Below are 5,061 nucleotides of genomic sequence, written 5' to 3'. Positions count from 1 at the left end.
GCACCGTGGCTTTTACTCCGCGCTAGCATTAAACTGTTAGCGTAGCATGTTAGCTTAAGCTTGGCAAAGTCACGCATCCAGGGCAACTCCGAGCCCATGTAATGTGAAATCATTCCTAAATCAATTAACCTAGTAAACGAAAAGTATTGTAGGCAGCTAACGCCGAAATAGCCCTGCTTTCAGTGACGAAATTGAAAAGCTTCGTGAAAAGGACGTGTGGAAGCTAGGCATACTATTCACTGTTAAAAGCAAAACAACCACTTCGTTTTTTTGTTTGTTTTTTTTCCCTTAATACAAAGCTCTGCATTCAACGTAACTAAAACGTTTTAACTTGTTAACCCCAACTCACCCCTCCCCTTGGACATGAAGTGCATTAAAATTGGAGGGGAGTTGAAGGGTGAAGACGGTGTTTCCACCCTTCCCCACCCCACCAAGAAATGTGTTGTGTGCCCTATGTGTATATTTACAAAGTGTATAGTGCAAAACTAGTGAAGTGAGTAAGAGGAGCGACCAGCGGGGCCTCACCCAACCCGGCGGGTGTAGGTGGCACGCCCGCCCCCCAGCACCCCCACCAAGTAACACCAAGTGTTGATGCTTAGTGCCCACTAGAAATAAATCTTAAGGAGTTAGTGAGTATAGTGTCGTATAGTGTGGTATGCTCGAGCCCACTAGCAGCAACTAGGTTCCTGACTATATAAAAATAAAAACAATCAGATACAAAATACCAAATACAGAAGCAGCGAAAACAGAAGTTGTAACGATGTGGTGGCTCTCGTTAACAGGCAGAATCTTGGCAGGATTAAGTTGCCAAATTAAGATTAAAATATTCTATGTACATAGACCATATTTGTTTAAATCTTGATACTTGATTTTTATTTAAGGCAGAGATTTTTTCCATTGAGATATAATTTATTAGTAAGTTTAACCAGTGGTCGATATTTAGAGATTGTTTATTTTTTCAATTGACAAGGATTATTTTTTTAGCAATAGTAAGGGCTATAAATATAGATTGGGATTGTTTACATGGTAGCTCAGTTATTGTTAAGTCACCTAGTAAACACAATCTTGGAGGTAAAGGAAGCCTACAGTTTAATATATCAGCGAGCTTTTCCAAGATTTTAGTCCAGAAATGCAGCACTGGAGTACATGACCATAAAGCATGAAGATAAGTATCGGCAGTGTTTTGTGAGCACTGGAGACAAATGTCGGAGTCAGAGAGTCCCATTTTTTTCATCATATATTGTGTAATATATGTTCTATGAAGTATCTTATATTGGATAAGTTGCAAATTTGTCTGTTTGGTCATTTTAAATACATTTTCACAGATTTGGGTCCAAAAGTCTGGTTCCGGAACTATAGACAAGTCTTTTTCCCATTTTAAAGTCGGTAAATACGTTTTATTTGTGTATAAAAATAACTTATATATTTTTGATATTTTCTTTATTGTTGTTGGAGAAAGCTTTATAATATCTTTAGCTAAGACAGGCAGTTGGAGCGTATCCTGAAGTGTTGGGATTTGTTTCTTAACCATATTTTTAACTTGCAGATAATGTAAGAAATTTCCATTTTTTATTTCATATTTCTGGACCAAGTTTGTATACGATATAAACTTATTATCTGAGAAAAGATGATGAAGGTGTGTAATTCCTTTCTGCTCCCATAAGCTTAAATGGAACGACTGATTATTAAGTTGAAAGTCGGGGTTATGCCAAATGGGAGAGAGCCCACAGGGCGCCAATTGGGAGTTTGTAATTTCTAATGCCTTCCACCAGGCAGTCAGGGTGGCGGCTATCATTGGGTTTTTAAAACAATTATGTCGTTTTATTGATTTTGTAATAAAGAGTAAATCTAACAGTCTAAGATTATTACAATCCTTCTGCTCCAATTCCAACCAACAGTTAGTATCTCTGTTGGGTTGTGTCCATAGCACAAGTTATTGTAGTTGATTAGCTATATAATAGTACATAAAGTTTGGTGCCTCTAAACCTCCTTTAGATTTACTTTCCTGAAGAGTAGATAGACTAATTTTGGCTTTTTTTTTTATTCCAATAGAATTTTATGATAGCAGAGTCCAGCGATTGGAACCAGTTAGACGTAGGTTTAAATGGAATCATTGAAAATAAATAATTAATCTTTGGTAAAACTTTCATTTTTATAGTAGCTATCCGTCCTATTAAAGAGATCGGAAGATTATTCCAGCGCTCCAGATCACTACGGATACTATCCAATAATGGTAAAAAATTTAAAGAAGTTAATTCAGTTAACTTTGGTGAAATTTTAACACCTAAGTATTTTAAATTACCTGTAGGAAAGGAGTAGTGTGGATCCTGACTTGTAGGATTCCATGAATTTTCTGTAATAGGTAATAATGTTGATTTTGTCCAGTTAATAGAGTAATCTGATAAGTGAGAGAATTTAGTTATTAAGTAAAATGCTTCCCCTAGCGAGATAGCAGGTTCTTCTAAATAGAGTAGTATATCATCGGCATATAGATTAATTTTATGTTCTATTGTCCCGGAGTGGATTCCTTGGATCCGTCTATCCTGACGTATAGCTAATGCAAGCGGCTCAATAAATATAGCAAATAATAAAGGAGACATTGGGCACCCTTGTCTTGTTCCCCTTTGTAGAGTAAAACTCTGTGATGTAAATCATTAGTAGTAACTGTAGCTTTGGGAGAATCATATAATATTGAGACCCATTGAATGAATGATTCCCCGAAGCCGAATTTATTTAAGACAGCAAAGAGGAAGGTGTCAGGAACTAGGAAGTGTGGTGGTGGACCCAAATGCAGGAGGCGGACGAGTCAGAGGTGCTCAAAAGGAGTAAATTTAATTAAACAAAAAACTAAAGTGGCAAACAGGCTTGGGGACAAGGAATAACAAAATACCGACGAGAAAAAACTATACAGGAGCAGACTAAACTATGACAACATGAACGTGGGGAAACAAGAATAATGAACCGACAAACACTGAAACGAAAACCGATAACTAAGTACACACACTAATTACACACGATGAGACACAGCTGGGCAAGACACAAGTGGAAGGGGTTGCTGATTGGTTGGCACATGAGGAAGGGCAGGCAAACACAGGTGGACATGGAAAGGCTTAACGAGACTAGGGAAAACCAGGAAATCAGAACATAAACATGACAAACTAAAAACCCAACAAAAACAAAGCAAAACCCACCCTAAACAGAACCAAAACGTTACAGTACACCCCCTTCAAGGGACAGCTCCCAGATGTCCCACAAGGTCCATAAACAACAAAAACAGGCGGGAGGGTGCACGGCCCACTATCAAGGGCAGTCCAAAGTACAAAACAAAATTCCAACACTTGAGGAGGCCAGACGAGGAGTGCCCAGAGGGGCCAGTCTGGTGGGCGTCCCGGACACCAGACGAGGAAGACCCGGCGGGGCCGGTCAGGAGGGCGTCCCCGACGCCCGACGAGGAAGGCCCGACGGGGCCAGTCAGGAGGGCGTCTCCGACGCCCAACGAGGAGGGCCCGGCGGGGCCGGTCAGGAGGGCGTCCTCGACGCCCGATGAGAAGGACCCGGCGGGGCCAGTCAGGAGGGCGTCCTCGACGCCCGACGAGGAGGGCCCGGCGGGGCCAGTCAGGAGGGCGTCCTCGACGCCCGACGAGGAGGGCCCGACGGGAAGAGCAGAGGTGGCGGCGGGGTGTTCGCCGCCAGACGAGGAGCAGGAGGCGACGGCCTCAAGTCGTGCGCCGCCAGGGTAGAAGCTGGTGGAGGCGGCCGCTGGTCGGGCGCCGCCGGAACTGGTGCAGGCGAAGGCGGCCGCTGGTCGGGCGCCGCCGGAACTGGTGCAGGCGGAGGCGGCCGCTGACCGGGCGCCGCCGCAGCTAGTGCAGGCGAAGGCGGCCGCTGGCCGGGCGCCGCCGCAACTAGTGCAGGCGAAGGCGGCCGCTGGCCGGGCGCCGCCGGAACTGGTGCAGGCGAAGGCGGCCGCTGGCCGGGCGCCGCCGGAACTGGTGCAGGCGAAGGTGGCCGCTGGCCGGGCGCCGCCGGAACTGGTGCAGGCGAAGGCAGCCGCTGGCCGGGCGCCGCCGGAACTGGTGCAGGCGAAGGCGGACGCTGGCCGGGCGCCGCCGGAACTGGTGCAGGCGAAGACGGCCGCTGACCGGGCGCCGCCGGAACTGGTGAAGGCGATGGCGGCCGCTGGCCAGGCGCCGCCGGAACTGGTGGTGGAGATGGCGGCCGCTGGCCGGGCGCCGCCGGAACTGATGCAGGCGAAGGCGGCCAAGGACCGGGCGCCGCCGGAACTGGTGCAGGCGAAGGCGGCCGCTGGCCGGGCGCCGCCGGAACTGGTGCAGGCAATGGCGGCCGCTGGCCGGGCGCCGCCGGAACTGGTGGTGGAGATGGCGGCCGCTGGCCGGGCGCCGCCGCAACTGGTGCAGGCGAAGGTGGCCGCTGGCCGGGCGCCGCCGGAACTGGTGGTGGAGATGGCGGCCGCTGGCCGGGCGCCGCCGCAACTGGTGCAGGCGAAGGTGGCCGCTGGCCGGGCGCCGCCGGAACTGGTGCAGGCGAAGGCGGCCGCTGGCCGGGCGCCGCCGGAACTGGTGCAGGCGAAGGCGGCCGCTGGCCGGGCGCCGCCGGAACTGGTGCTGGCGAAGGCGGTCGTTGGCCGGGCGCCGCCGGAACAGGTGGTGGAGAAGGCGGCCGCTGGCTGGGCGCCGCCGGAACAGGTGGTCGAGAAGGCGGCCGCTGGCCGGGCGCTGCCGGAACAGGTGGTGGAGAAGGCGGCCGCTGGCCGGGCGCCGCCGGTCGAGGAGCAGGAGGTTGCGGCCCAGGCGAAGCGGCCAGGGGCTGCGGCGGCAGCGGCACAGGCGAAGCGGTCAGGGGCTGCGGCGGCAGCGGCACAGGCGAAGCGGCCAGGGGCTGCGGCGGCAGCGGCACGGGCGAAGCGGCCAGGGGCTGCGCCGGCAGCGGCACAGGCGAAGCGGCCAGGGGCTGCGGCGGCAGCGGCACAGGCGAAGTGGCCAGGGGCTGCGGCGGCAGCGGCACAGGCGAAGCGGCCAGGGGCTGCGGCGGCAGCGGCGC

Source organism: Festucalex cinctus, chromosome 3, assembly GCF_051991245.1.
Source record: "Festucalex cinctus isolate MCC-2025b chromosome 3, RoL_Fcin_1.0, whole genome shotgun sequence".
In the NCBI taxonomy this organism is placed as follows: domain Eukaryota; kingdom Metazoa; phylum Chordata; class Actinopteri; order Syngnathiformes; family Syngnathidae; genus Festucalex; species Festucalex cinctus.
This window is presented reverse-complemented; position numbering follows the sequence as displayed.